The sequence below is a fragment of the Macrotis lagotis genome, chromosome 5 (genome assembly GCF_037893015.1).
Source record: "Macrotis lagotis isolate mMagLag1 chromosome 5, bilby.v1.9.chrom.fasta, whole genome shotgun sequence".
Lineage (NCBI taxonomy): Eukaryota > Metazoa > Chordata > Mammalia > Peramelemorphia > Peramelidae > Macrotis > Macrotis lagotis.
In genome coordinates, this window is record NC_133662.1 from 205402344 (window position 1) to 205425653 (window position 23310).

Here is a 23310-nt window from a genome sequence, read left to right on the forward strand (position 1 = left end):
TCAGTATACAAAGCATTATAAAATTCTGCTTACATCATCAAAACAAAGCTTTTTGATGTAAATATTGCCCATATCAACAATCTAAAAGAAAAAAAGTCTAATATAAAATGCATTGTGAATTTTATCCTTTTAAAAATATTTTTAAATCCCAAACCTTTAAAAAAGGCTCACAATGACTTGTAAGCAGCATGGAAATGTATTGATTGTAAGGATAATAGGAAAGTTGTTATTTTGTCAGAAGTAGGCAGTGTGTTATTGCCTTTTTCAAAGACTTTCAGGCTTTGCAAATGAAAAAAAATGGCTCATGTCTCATTAGTGTTAAAGCTTAACCTCAGAACTTTCCAAAATTTACCTTGATATATTCTTGCTGAGATTTAGAAAATGTTTTGACTTAACCATGCTAACTATACTACATTTAAAAACGTGCTATATTTCCTAGTACTTAAGACTATAGACCTTTATACAATTTACTATATAACACAAGAACTATTACTGTTTTATTGGTGTGTTTGTAGGGAATGATTCATTATTAACTGTAGGGCCTGTTTAAAATATATGTGTGGAAAAACTGACTTGATTAGCTGTCCATCCACCTTCACATCAGAATTTGGGCAGTATGCATTCTTTGTTCACTTGGTATTTCCTATGTTAATTGTTAGGCTGGTCTTGATTGTAGATCTCATGGAGGAGACTGTGGTATTGTTTGAAGAAATCAACACTTTATCCTTAAAGAATCAAAGCCAATATTGGATGATAAAGAGATGCAAAGCTGGTTGTGGTGGGGCATCTCTGACCTTGGAAAGACTGAGACTGGTAGGTCATTTAAGCTCAGGACTTCTCAGCTAGGGAGGGCTAAACTGATCTTGTTTTTGTATTAAGTCCTGTGATAAAATGGTGAGCTTTGGGAGATGGGGGCTACCATGTTGTTTAAGGAGGAACTAACAAACCTAGGTCAATGCTACCATGCTAATCAGCCTCCCAGTTTTATGGAAGAGACATTTGAGGTCACAGAAGGTTATATGAGTTGCCCAAGGTCTTCTAGATATTAAGCATCTCTGGGACTTGAGTCCTGAGCCTGAAATCAGGAAGATTTGAGTTCATATGCACCCTCAGGCACCACCTATATGATTCTGGACAAGTTACTTCAATCTGTTTCTATTGTCTCATTTGTATAATGGGAATAATGATAGAATTTACCTCTTAGAATTGTTTTGAGGATCAAATGAAATTATATTTGTAAAGTGTTTACAAATCTTAACTGGCTACATAGGTGCTAATTACTGATATTATTATTATTATTCTTTGAATGAGTCACTTCAATTCTTAGATTCCTCATTTTTCAAATGAAGAGCTTATAATAAATAATCCCAAATATCTTCTCATCATATTCTGGAAATATTTGGGACTTATGAGTAAAATTGAGATTATGAAAAAATAATGTCATTATTTGAATGATCCATGAAGCAAACTAATGTTTTGGAGAACTGAAGCAGGATAGACCTAGTTTTTCAATGTTTCTCACTCTTTTAGGGAGATCAGGATGTGTCAAATCTCCAAACAAATGTGTTGATAGAATGAACTGTACTTGGAGTAAAATCTAGGTCATTTGATATGAATTTCACTTTGAATTTCATTTGAAATAAGTGTCTAGTTTTGATGAATTGAAAGGTGGTGCTAGCAAGGGCAAAGCAACAAAGTGGCAGCAATAAAAATTTACATATATCAATTCTCTTGATCCTAACCTACCTTGTAAGAGAGGATGCAAAAAATATTCTCCACTTTCAGATGAAGAAACTGAGGCTCAGAGAGGTGAAGGGATTTATCCAGAATCAATCAATGTCTGAGGCAACATTCAAACTCAGATCTTTCTGTCTCCAGGTGTAAGAGTTACTACAACAATGATAATAATTATGACAAGCAAAAAAACAGCTAATATTTATATAATGATTAAGATGTTCCAGGAACTGTGCTAAGTCTTTTATAATTATTATTGCATTTACACCTCACAACAACTTTGGTATGTATGTGTATATATATATATATATATTATATTATTTTTATCATAGTTATCATCATCCTGCTCATTTTACAAATTAGGGAACTGAAGAGGCAGAGGTTAAGTAATTTTCCAGCGTCACTGTAAGGACTCCAGACCTAGCACTGCATCCTTTACACTACCTAGCTTTCCAAGAGACAGAATTTGTTTTTCCTTTTTCATTTTCAAAAATGACCAATTCAAATAATTATCAAAGAAAAAACTTCCAGGAAAAATGTCACTTTTTTCTTTCAGTATGAAGCAATAGAAGCTGATTAAAAATTTCCATTAAAACTAGCATATTTAATAAAATACATCTCTTATAAGATAGTCCCTAATTCCTAGCCAAATAAGATTTTTTCATCTCAGTATTCAAAATAGTATCTTTAAATTGTACATTAAATAAAGTATTAAGATTAAGATAGTTTGATCAATGAAGTTAATATAAATGACTGAAATCTTGATTAAAAATAGTTTAATGTTGATTACACTATTATCAATCACTTCCAAGACTGTACTGCAGAAAATCAATTGTCCAGATTTTCCAAAAGAGAAGATGATTGAACCAGTAAACTAGGAAGAAGTAGCTTGGTCTCTTGATATACCTGGAATTAAAGACAAGTATTTTTCTACTATAATTAAAAATATGATGTAAAAAAAGAAAGTACAGGACCTGCCAAGTTTCATCAGGTGTTAGTCATTGCAAACTAACTTTATTTCTTTTTTTTAAGATAGATAATTTAGCAATCTTTATTTTAGTGGATATTCAGACATACAATATATAAATTACCATGCTAAACCACATAATTCCTTCAGCTTTTACCTTATGTATGTACAGGAGCTCAGTAGTATCAAGTGTAACAATCCATAAAGTTCTGACAGCCACATCTATTTACCTACAATTCAAATGATGGTCCTTTAGTAACATAACAAAATATATATCTATATATCATTTCTTTTTTTTTGACAGGGTTACTAGCGAGGTAGATCAGGAAAATGTCTTCATATGTTATCTATATTTCATCAAAATATCTCACGTTTTTATAAAAAGTTGAAGAGGTATGATTGAGATGGTCACCATTTATTGGATTTGGAATAATTATTTGGTCAAAGCCATCTTTGAGGGAGGTCACTTGTAAACTGTCTAACCCAGGAATTTTTCCTTGGTCTTTTGTTATTTAGCTTTCTTATTAGTGACCTCAATAATGTTTATCATACTTTTCTCATTCTGTCAGTCAAGAAGCCAAAAGGGAATAAGACCAAGGAGTAGAGGGTGACTGGTCCTTTCTGGAAAGAAGCAGGAGGCAAAGAAATTGGTCATTCCTTTGAGTAGTGACTTAAGAACTTTGACATTATACTGGGGGACCTTACTCAATTTATCAAATGGCCTTGATATATCAGACTGCAGTATCAACAGTCCATCCTTTATAAGTATTTGAAAGTGCCACTGCCACCAATAATCCAGTTTTCCCAAGCTTTGGATCATCAGGCAACTACTCAACTGTTTAAATTGTCTCACAAGTGCAATTATAAGGAAAAGCAAAAGAAGAAGTAAAGGTTGCTGATTCTGGAAGGAATGAAAAGTTGCAGGCAAGGGAAATGTCCCCACTAAAGAGACCACTTGCTCTAAAGCCAGTGGGAACTCTGTTACTAGCATGGGAGAAAACATGAAAAGTGATTGTACATGACGTGGTTCCCATTGAGGTAGAAATTTTCCTTCCTGCCTTGTGCCAAAAAATGAGGATTCCTTCTGTATTATCAAAGATAAAGCCTAACTGGATTGTTTAGTTCACAGAAAGACCTGTACATGCATTGTCTTCACATAGTTTAACTCTGAAGATAAGGGAACCCTGAATAATCTGGTGGAAATGCCAGAGATGAACAATACTGGGGTGATAATGTTCTGAGTCCAAAATCAGTGACTAGTATAGCCAAGTTGGAAAAGACAAAAACTAAGCAACTTCTAACCAAATTGGGTTAAATGTATGTTTTATTTTTCCCTATGTAAAAATAAAAATTTAAACAAATATCATGTTTATCATATTTAATGAAGCACAAGCATTCTAGACAACAGATCCAGGATTCAAAAATAAATCAATAAGTGCCTTTTATATGCCAGTTAAGTACAGGTGCCATAAAAGAGACATAATATAGTTCCTGACTTCAAGGAATTTACAGTTTTAATGGTGAAGAAAACATGTAAACGCATACATGTAAAAGAAATGATATAAAAGAAAAATAGGAAATAATTAAGAGAGGAAAGGCTTTAGAATTATGAGGAATTGCTCTTAGGGGTAAAAGATGGAGTTTTAGAGGAGATTTAAAGGAAATTGAGATATCAACAGATAGAATTGAAGGAGAACATTCCAGGCATGGGAAACTGCCCAGAAAATGCCCAGTGCTGAGAGATGAAGCATTTGCTTGTGTAACAGCCAGTAAATTTTTAGAACATTGTGTCTAATTTAATATGTTGAAATTTACAAAAGCTAAATATGAAATGTTTTACTTAAATTTAAAAAATCAACTTTGCAAATATAACCTAGAGGGGGCATGGTTAGATCATAGTATCTGAGAAAGAGCTTGGAGTTTTAGTGAACTACAAATTTAACATGGTAGCCCCCCAAAAGAATGCGATTTTTAGTTTATATTAAGAGAAACATGGTATTCAAAATAAAGGAGATAGTTCTCTCCCACCTCCTACACCTTCCTCCTCATTATGCATCTCTTCAGAACATGAATGGATTAATTTATTATAAAAAATAAGTAAATTTATAATAATTTTTATACCCATATTTTATTTTTTTTTTTAGGATTTGCAAGGCAAATGAGGTTAAGTGGCTTGCCCAAGGCAACACAGCTAGGTAATCTTTAAGTATTTGAGACTGGATTTGAACCCAGGTCCTCCTGACTCCAGGGCTGGTGCTTTATCTACTGTGCCACTTAGCTGCCCCCAATACCCATATTTTAAAAAGACATTTATCTGTAGTGAGTGTGTAGAGGAAGATGACCAGTATAGTGAAGAAAATACATATGGTTTATCTGACAAAAAAGATATGTGGGTATGATAGCTGTTTTCAAATATTTAACTTTCATGCAGAAAAGGAATTAGATTTTTTAAAAATTGTATTCACATAGAACTAAATAGGAATTACAGAGGCTGTATTATTCAGTGTAGATTTGTCATGTAAAACCATTGAGATGCAGACCTAAGATTTACCAGCTAATAATATTTTGGAATCATAATTTCTAGGAATGATTTTGTGAAGATTTCTGGAAGGAATACTCTGGAATATACTCTGAATACTCTGAAATGATTTGGGAATGAGAGTTTGGAAGTTGTTCCTCATATTGGTACCATTTCAGTTTGACCATTAGGTGGGATTTCTGGGTTTGCATTCCTCTGTTCTTTTCTTTCTCTTTCTTTCTCTTTCTTTCTTTCTTTCTTTCTTTCTTTCTTTCTTTCTTTCTTTCTTTCTTTCTTTCTTTCTTTCTTTCTTTCTTTCCTTCCAATGGGATTAAATGACTTGCCCAAGGTCACACAGCTAGGTAACTCAGGTCCTCCTGTCTCTATCCACTGTACCACCTAGCTGACCCATCCTCTGTTCTTTCTTAAAAAATAAACAAACTACTGAAGGGTGACTGCTACTTAGGTTACTTATATGGTTGATGATGTGCTGATTTTATTCATGTATGTGTGTGTGTGTGCGTGCGTGTGTGTGTGTGTGTGTGTGTGTGTGTGTGTATACATTTTCTCCATTAATAAATCTTGCAATTTCTCCTTTCCTTGATAGACATCTTTACATAGATTGCTTTGACCTTATCTGGTGCTTAACTTGTCTGGTCGTATTTCTCACTGAAATTATCCATGTCAGTATTTAGATGATGGAATATTCAGCCTTTGGACTGGTATTCAAAGCTTCCCTGCTTCTTAAGAATGATAGAACTTATGCTGTGCCTGTTAGTCCTCAGGGTGACCTCCTTTAAACATCAGAGGAAGACTTTAGTGAAGGTAAAGCACTTTAAAACAAAGAGCTTAGAAAAATTTTGACTGATTACTGAATATATTTAAGCAATGTTTTTATAGCTTAGTTAATATAGTGGTATGAAGTGGACATAAATCTTAGAGGATTCTTTATCAATGAAAGCTCGCCTAAAATTTCTGCCATATCAATTTCTTCACTAGTTAAAAAAAGGGGAGGGGGCGTAGATTTTATGAACTCTAAGGTCTCTTTAAGCTGTTAAGTTTGGTGATTCTTTAACAAACATCAGCTTTAGAAAACCATATCTGGGAGTTTTTAAGGCAATATTTTTATTTGCCAAGAAATGGACTGAATTGAGATCATTACTATATCCCAATAATTCAAATCTAAAATTTCAGCAATACTTTAGCCTAAAATATTTGGAAAATTTGGGTAAAAGTGCTATTATTTTTCTCAAAATTATATTAACTGAGTAATTGCCTCATTTTTTTTCAACCAAATTCACATGCATAGACATAGTTTCACTGAACCATGATGAGTGATCATAAAAGTAATAAAATTAGAATTCCACTAAAGATATTCATCCTCCTTAGCAATGCAAGAATTTAAGAGTGAACATAAGGGAAAAAAATCTATAATGGGTTAAATTGAGTGGAATGATTTAATTGAACTCTGTTTTAAAAAGCAGATGCTATATAAATCATGCTAGTCCTCATCAGGATGTTCTATACAAAGATTTTAATTTTAATCTGAGATATACAGCATTTCTATGGCTATACATATACACATATATTTACATAAATTATAATTTACATGTTAGCATTGTTCCCTGTTAGCACAATCATGGAGTTAATACCCATACACATAAATACATATAAACACACATACATTCACACCTAAGTAAGCAAGGTAGCTATTCAATCCTATAGCTACTCTAATAAACTTGCTGTCCTGGCATTTCTCTGAGATTAAATGATTTATAAATAAATCCATATGATTTACTAAGGTGAAATAATACTGGGAAAGTCTGTCTACAATTTATTAAGGATGAGGAAGTTTCAAGTTTGTGTGGGAGGAAGATAAGGACTAGATATAGAAATTAGGTAATTGAGGGCAGGAGCTCTCATTTTTACACTTCTTTTTCGAGTAGCCAGGATATTACGTATCAAAAAATAGGCATTTAATAAATGCTTGTTTGTTTGATTGATTGACTGATATCCTCTTTATCTTTAGTCAGAGATGTAGCTGGCTGCAATTAGTCCCTGGCAAACCTTAGATACTGAGGACTGAGAGGAGGAATATAACAGAATATAACAGAGGAGGGTATAACAGAAGCCATATCTCTATTTATTAAGGGAGATCTGATATGAGTTAAATATCTATTTTGTAGTGAGAGGGTAGGGGCAGTAACTAGTCAAGTTTCAGGATTGGGGCATCCATGGGAGCATTGAAAAAAAACATAACCTGTGTAAAGCAATATAGCTTTGGCTAGCTAGAGAGGAACGGTATTACCCCCAAAATGCAGCAAGTCCTTTAGAAAACTGCTTTCACAAAATAGATTGGGTTTCCCCTTCAAATCTTGTGTTAGCTTAAACTTTGTAGAACATTCAAGATATTCTTTTTATTTTTATATTTTTAGGGTTTTTTTTGGCAAGGCCATGGGGTTAAGTGGCTTGCCCAAGGCCACACAGATAGGTAATTATTAAGTATCTGAGGTCAAATTTGAACTCAGGTACTCCTGACTCCAGGGCCAGTGCTCTATCCACTGTGCCACCTAGTCGCCCCCATTCAAGATATTCTTTTTTTTTTTTTAGTTTTTTTTGCATGGCAAATGGGGTTAAGTGTCTTGCCCAAGGCCACACAGCTAGGTAATTATTAAGTGTCTGAGGCCTGATTTGAACTCAGGTACTCCTGACTCCAGTGTTCTATCCACTGCGCCACCTAGCTGCCTCCATTCAAGATATTCTTAAAAGGGGTAGTCCATTGGCAGAACCCTTATAAACTGGCCTACTTTCAACTCTTGAAAATTTGTCCTTTAGAAACCACTTCATCACTTCAGGTTTCCATAGAGAAACCATGAAAAGCATGAGGTGTAACAAAGAGAGCCCTGAATTTGAAGAGGTTTTGTTTTAAATCTTGACACTGTTTTATTTGAGTGTCCTTAGTCAATTCACTTTGTCTCTCTAGCTTTTTTTATTCATAAAAGGAAAGGATTGTATTACATGCCCTTTAAGATCTCTTTTGAATCTTATTTGCTCACTATTATTCAGTGGTTCAGTGATCTTACTCTAGACCTGCCAATTTCTGTGATATGATTTTAGGAGTCCTGAATAGGCTGATATGATTCCCCCAACCTATTCTACCTGTTCTCTAATGGTTTTAAATGGTTAAAAAGCTTTTTATTCTACACTCAAAGACAAGGCATGGAAGGTGATGAGGCAGGGAGAGATAAAAGGGGAATGACCAATGGAAATCCAACATTGCCACCACACTGCGAGTTATCTATGAGTGCTCATTAAAGTTAAATAACTTTCTAATAATTACCTAGCCAGCAAGTATTAAGGGTAGGATATAAATTTAGGTCCTGCTTCCTCTAAGACTAGCACTCTGTCCCCTTTATCACATTTCCTTTAGGGAAGAAGTGACAATTGCCTTAAATAATAGTAACAAATATCAATATATTCTAACATTTACATGACATTTTAAAGTTTACAAAGGACTTTACAAATATTATCTCATTTTATCCTCAAAACTAGCCTGAGAGGTAGGTACAATTATTTTCCTCATTTCACCGATCAGAAAGTTGAAGTAGACAGAGGTTCAGTATCTTCTTAAGAATCATACAGCTTCTTTGTCTGAGGGAGGATTTAAAGTCAAATCTTAACTCCAGATCCAGTGTTCTATCCACTGCAATAACTAGTTGCTAATTAAATTCCCATCAGATTCTTTCCTGAAAAGAGAGGTAAGTAAAAAGAAAACTAAGTGCTCAAATGTAAGGAAAAAAGAGGACATTGTAATGGGGAAAGAAAGAATGGAATTGAAGAAAGACCAGGCTATAATTGTTGATCAATATCACTGATTTCACAATTTTACCAAGGGTCAGCACTGACTTTGAGTTTGGAGCATTTTTTACAAGCTGGAGCAACCTGGGAAGAAAATAGACCATAGAATTTGAGTTACAACCCAGTTTCAACATGTTTGCCTTCTGAAATTTTCATTAACCACAAGGTAAAAAATAGCTTGAGCCATGATTAAAAAAGAAAAGAAAAACCAAGAGGAAAGAGTCTTGAACTTTTTAAAGATCAATCTATGTGGGAAAAAAGATGGAGGACATGGGATAAATGAAGGTGAGAATGGTGAGACTATTTATATTCCTGTCTGTTTAAATCTTTCTGCTGGTTGACTTCATCCTCTCATTTATGGGAGTACTCTTGAAGATGAAATCATTTGCTTAATACACTGAAAATCTCAGAAAAAAGAAAAAAATCATAGGAAATATTATTGAAATACAAACTTCTTTTAAAATGTTATACAAAAAGATCTGTCTGGGTCTACATGACTTCTTTTTTTCCTGAACAGGAATCTCAAATCTCAAGGACTGAAAGATAAATTCAGAATATCCACTGATGCTTTTTTAAAACCATTTTTAAAAGTGGTTTGATACTATTTTAAATTGCTCTGATCATATTGTTTTAAAATGTAAGAAGGTATAAAAATGTAGATCCTGTCAAACTGGAAGGTTGTTTAAAGGAATTCTAAGGCAATTGCATGTGCATGTGTCGGTGATAAATGAAACATTTTGGTAGAAAGCTGGATAAAATTCTCTTACAATGTACAGCAACTGTAAATTTTTTTGAGTTTTACAATTTTTCTCCCTATTTTTACTTCCTTCCCCCACCCCCCACAGAAGGTAGCCTGTTAGTCTTTACATTGTTTCCATGGTATACATTGATCTAAGTTGAACGTGATGAGAGAGAAATCATATCCTTAAGGAAGAAAAACAAAGTATAAGAAATAGCAAAATTATGTAATAAAATAACTTTTTTCCCCTGAAATCGACGGTAATAGTCTTTGGTCTTTGTTCAAACTGCATAATTCTTTCTCTGGATACAGATTGTATTCTCCATTGCTGAGAGCCCCAAGTTGTCCCTGATTGTTGCACTGATAAAATGAGCAAGTCCATTAAGGTTGATCATCTCCCCCATGCTGCTGTTAGGGTGTACAATGTTTTCCTGGTTCTGCTCATCTCACTCAGCATCAGTTCATGCAAATCCTTCCATGCTCCCCTGAATTCCCATTCCTGGTTTCTAATAGAACAATAGTGTTTCATGACATACATATACCATAGTTTGTTAAGCCATTCCCCAATTGAAGGACATTCACTTCATTTCCAATTATTTGCCACCACAAACAGGGCTGCTATGAATATTTTTGTACAAGTGATGCTTTTTTTCCCCAAGGCAATGGGGTTAAATGGCTGGCTAAGTAATTATTAAGTGTCTGAGACTGGATTTGAACTCAGGAACTCCTGACTCCAGGGTCCGTGCTCTATCTACTGCAACACCTAGCCTCTCCACAAGTGATGTTTTTACCCTTTTTCATAATCTCTTCAGAGTATAGACCCAGTAGTGGTATTGCTGTATCAAAAGGTGTATATATTTTTGTTGCCCTTTGGGCATAATTCTAAATAGATCTTCAGAAAGCTTGGATGAGTTCACAGCTCCACCAACAATGTATTAGTGTCCTAGATTTCCCACATTCCTTCCAACATTGATCATTTTCCTTTCTTGTCATATTGGCCAGTCTGAGAGGGGTGAGGTGGTACCTCAAAGATGCTTTAATTTGCATTTCTCTAATAAGTAGTGATTTAGAACAATTTTTCATATGACTATGGATCGCTTTGATTTCTTCATCTGACCATTTGTCAATTGGAAAATGGCTTGTTTTTTTTGAAAATTTGACAGTTCTCTGTATATTAACTGTAATTTTTTAAAAAAGACATCTGGAAACTAAAATTTTGAATGTATTTTTCATGTACCTTGTAGATTGTAGCCTTCAGCACTTCACAATTATGGTAGTCCCATCTTGGAGTCAGAACTAGATGTGCTCTAAATTTACAATGTTTTCTGATGCTGCCAATTTCTAAAATTTTTAAAAAAGATTCTAATAGATTATGTATTTTGCTTAGTGTTTCTTTTCATGGGATACAAAGCTAAGTTATATCAACAAAGAAATGTTTTCAAAAACTCATCTCATGTTAAAGGACTTTTTGAGTTAAAATTGAATTTGTTTGAAAGTGAAGAATCTTATAGAGCCAAGGGCAAATATGAAATGAGATCATAGCAAACTGTATTTTTATTATAGTCATTTAAAATTATGTTCTAATGGAAATCATTTTAAAATATAATTCTAAATATTCTCTTTAAGCATTGTTTTGAAGATCATGTAATGTTTTACCTCAAAAATTCAAATGTGAAATTGCTTTCAATTCAATTGAAATAACATTAGTTAAGCAAAAAACGAATGTATCTTATATAAAAAGCAAGAAGCAGGATAGTGGAGTTGTAAAAAGAGAACCATTTCAGAGAATGAAATATATGGGTTCAAGTCGTGTTTCTTCCATTCACAGTCTGAGTCACTTAACCTTTTCTACATCCGTATTCATCTAAGAGGACAGTGAAGTGGCATAAGTGGATAGAGCGCTGGTCATGGAGTCAGGAGAATGAGAGTTGGAATTCAGCCTAAGACACTTGACAGTAACTTAACTGTGTGACCTTAGGTAAGTCACGTAACCCTGTTTGTCTCTCATCTAGGGCCATCTCTAATCATCATTGTCCATATCTGGCCACTGGCCCCAGATGGCTCTGGAAGAAAAAGTGAGACTGATGGTGTAGTACAGCTCCGCCCCCTTCAAATCCAATTCATTTGCTCGTCAGGGTATCATCCACTGATGTTCTTAGAGAATGAAGGACAAATATCATCATCATCATCATCATCATTATTATCCATCTAAGATCAGAAAACTGCAGAGCTATTTATCTAAATGCATTGATAGAGGGACCTTCTGAAATGAAATCCTAAGAATTTGAGGTGTCTAGCAGTGGAATGCCCTACTTTGAGAGGTCATGGGGACCCCTACATGGTAATCTTCAAGCAGAGGCTGGATGAACATGTTTTAGATATGTTAATAGGGACCTTTCATGTATAGGTTGCACTAAATGGCTACTCAGGTCATTTTCTACTCTCAGATCCTGTAAAATTCCAAGTCTGGATATTTCTCTTGTCCCCCCCCCCCCCCCATGCTTAGGTGTGGACAGCAAACTATTCATACTCCAGATAGTCACTTGATAAACATTTATTCGACATACAACTTATGTTGTGTGTGAAGTGCTAAAGATACAAAAAGGAGACAAAAGATAGATAACTTATGAATTGTAATACAGATGACTTTCTTTGTTAAAAGGAATGTCCTTAATGGGAATACTTTGCATAAATAAATTACAAGTATGGATAAAATAAAAATATAAGGTACTATGCTAGGTATTGGAGATACAAACTAGGAAAAAAAGGAAACAACTCTTCCCATCAAGCCTACATGTTACTGGGTTGGAGACAATATAATTGGTTCACAGAGAAGTAAATAAAAAGCACATACCAAATAATGTGATATAAGTTCATTTAAAAAATTTTATTTATTTAAGCCAATGGAGTTAAATGACTTGCCCAAGGTCACACAGTTAGGCAATTATTAAGTATCTGAGGTCAGATTTGAACCCTGGTCCTTCTGACTTCAAGGTTGATATTCTATATCCACTGTGCCATCTAGCCCCCTGTGATATAATTTCATTAATGAGAAATCACTAGCTACTTTTACACATTCTGAAAATTCAGTGACTATTTGAAAGTTATCTTTATAGGGGACATATACATATCTCCCCTATAAAATAGATGTATATGTATATAAATTTTATATGCATACATGAAATACATACATATACAACTTAAAGTGAAAGGCATAAAAGCTGTTTTTAATCACACATTGGAATTTTGGCAGGATGCCTGACACATAATGCTGCTTAATTATCATAGCTCTGGAACAGCACACACTGTCAATATTGTGATGATCACCTCTATTTAGTAAATAGGTCACAATTCATTTGCAGTTGCAGCAAAGAATTTGCATGTCAGACACTTCTATTTATCTACCAACTCCTTTGTGGGAAAAGCTCTGGAAAATCCCGCTTGCATCATCAGATATTAGATTTGAACTAGCCTATAATTTAGCAGTTAGGAAAACAAAAGGAGCTCACCTGCTTGAAATCTATAGACAGGGTTGCAAGCAGAAGATTTTATGTATCTTCTATATCATTTGCATTTTTCAACTATAATGAACAGATCAAAATAATAATTTATCACTAGCTTAGATATTCCCTTGTGGATATATAGGATTCTTAGGAGCTCATTTTACTCTATCTTCATTAGATAACCATGTGTTCATCTTGTATTGAAATCAGGAAAGTAATCGGCAGCTTTAAAAAGAATTCTATCATATTTTAATGTACATAATGGTAAATATAGAACATATGCCTTTTAAAAATAAAACTTTTTTTTAAAATGGGAAATATAGAACTATGAAAGCATTTCATTTCATTGTAACCTTGCTGGATTCCAGTTTCTAGGATATTCATATATAAAATTTAAAACATGATTATAAATATCTATTTATCATATATATGTACATGCCAATGAAAAAATCCCTTGTGCTCAAGGAAAGAAGGAAAAATAAGAATAAAAAAGAGTCTTTAGTACCAAGGATGGGACTTCCAAATGATGGTCTCATTTTCAGATTTCATTGTTTGATAAAAAACAAAAAAATTCCTAAAACCCTGGCAACTTATCTGAATGATAAAGCATAAACTTTTTGAGGGGTAAGGGTCATATAGTAGGATATTGTTAAATATATACTGAGTGATTCCTTAGAGAGAGTGTTACATGTACATTAAAGAATTGAAAAATCTCTGTGTAAGTATAATTGTAATTTCTTAAAAAATTCTGAAGGGACGGCTAGGTGGCATAGTGGATAGAGCACTGGCCTTGGAGTCAGGAATACCTAAGTTCAAATCCTGCCTCAGACACTTAATAATTACCTAGCTGTGTGGCCTTGGGGAAGCCACTTAACCCCATTGCCTTGAAAAATCTAAAACAACAAAAAAAAAACATTCTGAGTACATTTTTAAAATTTCTCTTTTGTTTTTCCCTCCTCTCCCATGGTTTTCTTTCTTTTCCTTTAGTACTAATTCCTCATGCCCAAAATGACCAATATGTAAATATGTTAACTCCAAATGTACATGTACAGCATTCACTAGACTGCTGCTAAGTGGAGGAGGGAGATTGAAAGAAAATTGTGTAACATAAATCTACAATTGAACAATTACTGCTAAACTATCATAACACATAATTGGAAAAATAAGATAAACTATCCAAAAAAAAAAAAAGAAATCACAAACGATGGACTTCAGAAAAGCCTGGAAAAGCTTACATGAACTGAAGCCAGCTGAATTGAGCAAAACTAGAGTATCATTGTGCATACTAACAGTTACATTGTGTGATGATCAGCTATGGTGTACTAAACTACTCTGAGAAGTTGACTGATTGAGCACAATTTTAAAACACTTGGGATGGCAAATGTCATGCACATTCAGAGAAAAAACTGCAGTCTAAATGCAAATCGAAGTGTGCTATTTTCACTTTTTAAAGCTTGCTTTAAGTTATTTTTTCCTTTCTCATGGTTTTTCTGCTCTTTGGTTCTGATTCTTCTTTCACAACATGACTAATATAGAAATATGTTAAACAAGAAAAAAATTCTGAAATAGAAAACACAGAACAGTACGAATTTAGGACTAGAAATGACCCTAGCTAACAAGGTGATCCAAGCTTCCTCCTTCCATTTTCTTCAGTTGAAGAAACTGAGACATAGAGTCACACGGGTAGTGTGTGGCAGCTGGAATTTCAACATAAGTGTTCTAAATTTTATTCTAGCATCATTTGTCTTATACTGCATGGTTCCCCCCCCACCAGCTAGACATACAAAATATAAACAGATGGAGAGGAAAAGGGTGGAAATTCTAAGAAAAGGAAACAATATGAGCAAACCACATAATACTGGGATATATTTGGTCTGTTTTATATAAGTGGCATTTTAGGAAAAAAACATTATTCAAATAAAAGGAAGGAGTATAAAGAAGTTTGCTAACTAGTTCCCTTTTCATTACACTTTAGACACATAAATGTCAAGTAACCATCAAGGGATTGCCATTTTGTGTGATTTAGATTAGAAACAAAATCTCTCTATGTAAGAATTGGGCTGACTAATTTCAGACTCTTCCATAGTCACTAAAACAGAGGTATTTTTCTGGATCTAGGAAAGAAATTATATTCAAAATATTCTCTAGAATTCTTGAATATAGGATTATACTGCTAGATATCATCCAGCTTTAAAAACAGTAGTTCATCCTATTCTCTAAAATACATCTTAATTAGAAATAGTAAATTACAATAAATAATATAGTATAGAGCAAAAATTAGAAGCCCTAAGTTTCAATTCAAGATTTGCTAATTACTAACTTGGATAACTTTGGGCAAATTGCATAGCTCCAATGATCTACATTTCTCTTATGTATAAAATAATCAACTTATTTACTAAACAACTTTAAGGTCTCTTCCATCAATGACATTCTGATTCAATCATGAACTTTATTGCTATAACCATCTTGCACAATCTTTATCATATTAATTTAGAAAAATCAAAATATGAGCACTAAATTAAAAGGAATGATGTTATTATGTTGTCCCACAGTACCATCAGCAAAGATATATATTAAACAAAAGCAAAAAATGTGGCAATTTTAGTTTGATACTATACAAGTAATGATAATTCAATATAATTTGTGAATAGGAAATATGGAAGCAAGGAAAAATAATTTGCTAACAACACTTCTCTGAAATAATACATCACTTGCATTATTTGCCTATTTCTCTAGTTGCAATTCTTACCATGTTTCTGTTTCTGCCTCTACATCCATGCATGCATGCATGCATATATCATGTCTGTCTATTAATGTATATAGTTATTATAAAACATATATATGCACCCACAAATGTTACACATGCACACACCACATACATTTATATATCACATACATGTACAAACAATATTTTACATATTTACAACATGGAAATATGTATTATATATTATATATATGTACCTATATATTTGAAAACTTTAAAAAATGATCTGGGATAGTATGCAGAATTAAAACATACATTACACTAGAAATTTATAAAAGAAAGAAGAGCAACAATATTAAATGAATAGAGAAATAGATCTACCTGCTACCTGGGATGTTGGTCCCTGTAGTTAAACCCTGAATTTAGCTCTGAACTTCTGCCACTTGGTTACCATAGTTACCAGCTGCAGTTTTCTGCTTTGAGCCACTTCCCTCTCACCTGTCCTCAAAAAGGTTTAATCTCTCTGGTATGATCTCTTGTATGTGTCAGGTCCCCTTTTCTAGCCTGGGTTTTTTCCTGCCAGAAGTTTTAAAGGGGTTAACACTATTTTTATCATTTTTTCTTTATCATTTTAAAGCCATTTTGAGCAAAGCAAAGTGTCAGTTATTGAACAGCCTAAACAATACTGACTCACAAGAGAAAAGGCCAAAGCTATAGCATTGCTTCTAATCTGTGGATAGAAGTTTAAGAAAATCATAAAATATTTCACCTAATTTTGGTATTTTTCATCATTTAAGAGATCATTTTATTTCATTTAATTGATTTAATTGATTCAATTTAACAGATTTTACTAAATATACATTAAGTGTATAATGCTAGGTGATAGGTATAAAATGACAAAGATCAAATTTTCCTTGTAGTCAAATAAAGTCATATTCTGCAAACTCCTCAGAAACACACAACCACAAGTTGCAGTATCACTTTAGGAAACTTAAAAGAATGAAAATATAAAAGAATGAAATATGAAAAAATACATTGACAATACTGTTCCTTCAATTAGTGCTCTTTTTCTCGAACATTTTGGTCTTAAGGTTCCTTTACATTCTCAAAAATTATTGAGAATCCTAAAGAACTTTTGTTTACGTGAATTAGATATATCAATATTTAACATATTAAAACTAAGGATTGATAAAATTTTAAAATATTTATTTATTTATTCATCAAAATCAAACCCACATGTTAACATAAATAGCATTCACAAACCCCAGTACCTGGGAAAAAATAATAGGTCTGACTCCTGAATAACATTAAATATTGACCTAAGTATTGGTTGCTTGTATAGGACAGAGGTAGTTTACTACTTTGTCACTAATTTGAAATAGTAGCCAAATACTCAGACATTAACAGGACTAAAAGTAGTACATTTTTTGTTCTAGGGAAAAAAGCAAAGGTATAGCCTATTCTCTTTCTCCTCTATTAAAACAAAAGTAAAGCATACTTTTATCTGATTCTAGATTGTGGATGCCAGAAAATCCAAGAGAAACTTAGGTTCAAAGAAAATATACAAGATTTTAAACACTAACATTGAAAATTATTACTGAAAAACAGTACATGAATGTTGCAAATACAGATAGGTATTTTTGATATCATTCATCTGAATAGAGAACTTTGCACCTTGTCACTTCTACCCTACTGTAGTTTATAAGTTGATGAAAGCTCAGATGCTGATAGGGTCATGGAGATCATAAAAGAAACAGGATAATACATGACTTAACTTTCTCTTCTTAAAGTAGTTAAGTGAATTTTAATGTAAGTATTGAAAAGTTATGAAGAATTTTAAATAAAAGCTTATCCAGCTCAATTACTATTATTTATTTTGGTTTACCCATACATATATAGTATGTATCTATCTCTATCTCTATCTCTATCTCTCTCTCTATCTCTATCTCTATCTCTATCTCTATCTCTATCTCTATATCCATATCTATACTTATACCTATACCTATACCTATACATATACCTATACTTATACCTATAACTATACCTATACCTATACCTATACCTATACCTATACCTATACCTATACCTATACCTATACCTATACCTATACCTATGTCTATGTCTATGTCTATGTCTATGTCTATGTCTATGTCTATGTCTATGTCTATATCATCTATCTCTATCTCTATCATCTATCTATTTGATAGAAGGCAATGAGTTGGTTCCTATATCAAGAGATATTAATATAAAATGAGATTAATGCTTTTAATTTTTATTCTCCTTTGAAAAGATACATGTGTGGCAAAGACAGTTCACAATGCTGGATCAGGAAATCCTGTCTTTCTTTACAATCTCACACAGTTCCCTTCAGATGCAGCTTCCCTGTTGGATAAGTTTCCTAATCTGGGCTCAGGTAGGTTTGTTCCTTTTCATGCCTAGCTTTTCAGGTGATCTCTCTCTCTCCCTTGTATCTGAACCTGGAGTATGTGCCTTGGTTGTCCTAATTTTGTTACTCACTGAAGGCAATGAATTCTTGCTCTCCAGAAAGGATGGATGAGTTCACAACTCCACCAACAATGTATTAGTGTTTCAGATTTCCCACATCCCTTCCAACATTGATCATTGTCCTTTTTGCTCATATTGGCCAATCTGAGAGTGTGAGGTGGTACCTCAGAGTTGTTTTAATTTGTATTTCTATAATAATTAGTGATTTAGAGCAATTTTTCACATGATTATAGATTGCTTTGATTTCCTCACCTGTAAATTGTCTTTGCATATCCTTTGATCACTTGTCTATTGGGAAATGGCCTGTCTTTTTAAAAAAAATTTGACTCAGTTCTCTGTATATTTTAGAGATGAGTCCTTTGTCAGAAACACTAGTTGTAAAAATTGTTTCCCAATTTACTACATTTCTTTTGATCTTGGTTACAGTGGTTTTGTGTATACAAACGCTTTTTAATTTAATGTAATCAAAATTATCTAGTTTGTTTTTAATCATGATCTCCATCTCTTCCTTGGTCATAAACTGCTTCCCTTTCCATAGATCTGACAGGTAAACTGCTCCTTGATCTTCTAGTTTGCTTATAATATTGTTTTTTATGTCTAAATCCTGTACCCATTTTGATCTTATCTTGGTATAGAGTGTGATGCTGGTCCAATCCAAATTTCTGCCATACTGACTTCCAATTTTCCCAACAGTTTTTATCCCAAAAGCTGAACTCTTTGGGTTTATCAAAACTCTTTGGGTTTATCAAACAGCTGATTACTATAATCAATTCCTACTATTGCACCTGAACTATTCCACTGATCAACCACTCTATTTTTTAGCCAATACCAGACAGTTTTGATGACTGATGCTTTATAATATAATTTTAGATGTGGTAGGACTAAGCCACCTTCTTTTGCACTTTTTTCATTAAATCCCCAGAGATTTTCAACTTTTCATTTCTCCATATGAATTTACTTACAATTTTTTCTAACTCATTAAAGTAATTTATTGGAATTTTGATTGGTAGGGAACTAAACAAGTAGTTTAATTTTGGTAGAATTGTCATTTTTATTATGTTTTCTTGTCCTATCCATGAACAGTTGATAATTTTCCAGTTATTTAAATCTGATTTTATTTGTGTGAGAAGTGTTTTGTAATTGTTTTCAAAGTTTCTGAGTCTGCCTTGACAGGTAGATTCCCAGGTTTTTAATATTGTTTGAGGTTACTTTGAATGGAATTCCTCTTTATAGCTCTTTCTGTTATATCTTGCTAGTTATATATAGAAATGTTGAAGATTTATGAGAGTTTATTTTATATCCTATGACTTTGCTAAAGTTGCTAATTATTTCTAGTAGTTTTTTAGATGATTTTTTTGTATTCTTTAGGTATACCATCATATCATCTGCAAAGAGTGAGAGCTTTGTCTCTTCCTTCTCCATTCTAATTCCTTCAATTTCTTTTTCTCCTCTTATTGCTGAAGCTAACACTTCTAATACAATATTGAATAGTAATGGTGATAATGGGCATCCTTGTTTCACCCCTGATCTTATTGGCAATGCCTATCCCCATTGAATATAATTCTTGTTCATGGTTTCAGATACTGCTAATTATTCTAAGGAACGGTCCATTTATTCCTATGCTCTCCAGAGTTTTTAGTAGGAATGGGTACTGTATTCTGTCAAAAGCTTTTTCATCATCTATTGATACAATCATATGATTTCTGATAGGATATAATTAATTATACTGACAGTTTTCTTAATATTGAACCAATCCTGCATTCCTGGAATAAACCTTACTTGGTCATAATGTATTATGCAAGTGATAACTTGTAGTCATTTTGCTAAGGTATTATTTAAGATTTTTGCAATTATATTCATTAGGGAACTTAGTCTATATTTTTTCTCTGTTTTGACTCTTCCTGGTTTTTGTATCAGCACCATATTGGTGTCATAGAAAGAGTTAGGTAGGGTTTCAGCTTCACCTATTTTTCCAAATAGTTTATATAGAATTGGAACCAGTTGTTCCTTTGATAGAATTTACTTGTTAATTCATCTGGCCCTGGAGATTTTTTCTTTGGGAGTTCAATAATGGCTTGTTGAATTTCTTTTTTTTGAGATAGGGTTATTTAGGTATCTAATATCCTCTTCATTTAATCTGGGCAATTTATATTTTTGTAAATATTCTCCAGTTTCTTTTAGATTATCAAATTTATTGGGATAGAGTCAGGCAAAATAATTCCAAATTATTACTTTAATTTCTTCCTCATTGGTGGTGAGTTCACCTTTTTCATTTATGATACTAGCAATTTTGTTTTTTTCTTTCTTTTTTAAATCAAATTGACCAGAGGTTTATCAATTTTGCTGTTTTTTTTCATAAAACCAGCTGTTGATTTTATTTATTAGTTCTATAATTTTCTTGCTTTCAATTTTATTAACCTCTCCTTTAATTTTTAGAATTTTTAATTTGGTATTTAGGGGTTTTTAATTTGTTCTTTCTCTAATTTTTTTTAGTTGCATATTTAGTTCATTGATTTCCTCTCTCTGTTATTTCATTATTGTCATTATCTAAGATGAAACAATTAATTCTTTCTATAATTTGTTGTTTGATCCACTACTTCTTTAAAATGATGTTATTCAGTTTCCAATTAATTTTGCTTCTATATCTCCCTGGCCCAATATTGCATTTGATTTTTATTTCATCATGATCTGAGAAAGCTGTATTCAATATTTCTGCCTTTCTGCAATTGATTATTTGGTTCTTATGCCCTAGTACATGATCAATTTTTGTGTAAGTGCCATGTACTACAGAAAAGAATGTACATTCCTTTCTATCCCCATTCAGTTTCCTCCATAAATCTATCATGTCTAGGTTTTGTAACAATCTATTTACCTCCTTAACTTCCTTCTTGTTTATTTTATAGTTAGATTTATCTAAATCTGAGATTGGGAGTTTAAGGTCTCCGACTGGTAGAGTTTTGCTGTCTATGTCTTCCTGTAAGTCCTTCAACTTCTCTAAGTCTTTGGATGCTATACCATTGGGTGCATACATATTTACTATTGAAATTACTTTATTGTCTAGGGTACCTTTTAGATGGATACAGCTTCCTTCCTTATCTCTTTTAATACTATCTATTTTCACAGTTGCTTTGTCTGAGATAAGGATTGCTGCCCCTGCTTTTTTCACTTCAGCAGAAGCAAAATATATTTTGCTTCAACCTTTTACCTTTACATGTGTCTCTGCTTCAGATGAATTTCTTGCAGGCAGCATATTGTAGGATTTGGGTTTTTAATTCACTCTGCTATTCACTTATGTTTTAAGGGAGAATTCATCCTAATCACATTCAAAGTTATAATTACTAACTCTTTATTGCCTTCCATGTTATCTTCCCTCTGCTTGTATTCCCCTCCCTTCCCCCTTTATCCATATTCCCCAGTGTTTTGTTTCTTAATACCACCACCTTCAGTGTTTGCCCTCCAATATCCAACTTCCCTCCCCCTTTTTCCCTTTGACCTTTCTTCCTTCCCTTCCTTCTGTTGATCCCCCCTTTCCTTCCCCTCCCTTTTCCCCCTTTTAACACTTAAAAGGTAAGATAAGTTTCTTAACTTAACTAAGTGTGTGTATGTTAACTTTAAGCCAATCTGATGAGAGTAAGATTCAGGCAATTCTCACCTCCTCCCTTCTTCCCCTCTATTGTAATAAGTGCTTTGTACCTCTTAATGTAATGATATTTACCCCCATTCAGTCTCTTCCATCCTCCCATCTATTTACTGTCCTCCTTTTTAAGGAGGTATTTTTTTGTTTTTTTGCAAGGCAATGGGTTTAAGTGGCTTGCCCAAGGCCACACAGCTAGTTAATTATTAAGTGTCTGAGGCTGGATTTGAACTCAGGTACTCATGACTCCAGAACTGGTGCTCTATCCACTGTGCCACATAGCTGCCCCCAGGCAATATTGCTTTTAAATCATTCTATCTGAGTCACAGCAATGTCACGAGTGTCCATCACTTCTGGCCATTCTATCTGCTATAATTACAGCTATTGAAAGTTATTAGAGTCTTTCTCCCAGGTAAGGATATATACACTTTCATTTTATTGGATAACAGTTTTTCAAATAAGTCATGTGTATCCATATCTTCTGACTAATTCAATTCTCTCTAATAGAGTTACAATTCTTGAGAGTTAATGTCTTTCTTCCACGTAGGGATATTTCCAGTTTCATCTTATTTGATAATAATTCCCCCCCCGCCTTTTAAAATTTTACCTTTTCATGTGTCTCTTGAGTCTCACTGTTTGAAGTCCAAATTTTCTGCTAAGCTCTGGTCTTTTCATCAGGAAAAATTGGAAGTCTCCTATTTCATTAAATGTCCATCTTTTGCCCTGGAAGAGAAGACTCAGCTTTTCTGGATAGTTGATTCTTGGATGCATTCCAAGCTCCCTTGCTTTTTGGAATATTGCATTCCAGGCCCTTTGATTCCTCAATATTGATGCTTCCAGGTCATGTGTAATCAATCCTTACTGTGGCTCCTTGGTATTTAAATTGTTTCTTTCTGGCTGCTTACAGGATTTTCTCTTTTATCTTATAGTTCTGGAATTTGGCTACAATATTCCATGATGTTTTCATTTTGGGGTTTCTTTCTGGAGGGGATGGATGTATTTTTTTTCAATAACTATTTTTCCCTCTGGTTCCATAACATCAGGGCAATTTTCCATCACTAAATCCTGTAATATGGAGTCTAGGCTTTTTTTTTCTCTTCAATGTTTTCAGGAAAATCAATAATTTTTGGTTATCTTTCCTTGATCTA

General features: G+C 33.3%; 1 long non-coding RNA gene and 1 pseudogene across 3 annotated transcripts in view; both read left to right on the forward strand.

The window, feature by feature from the left end:
* LOC141488318 (uncharacterized) overlaps positions 1-23310 on the forward strand; it is a 256526-nt gene that overhangs the window by 58818 nt on the left and 174398 nt on the right. The gene's annotated exons all lie outside the window — the stretch shown is intronic.
* Positions 682-17158, forward strand: LOC141487929 (large ribosomal subunit protein eL8 pseudogene; annotated as a pseudogene).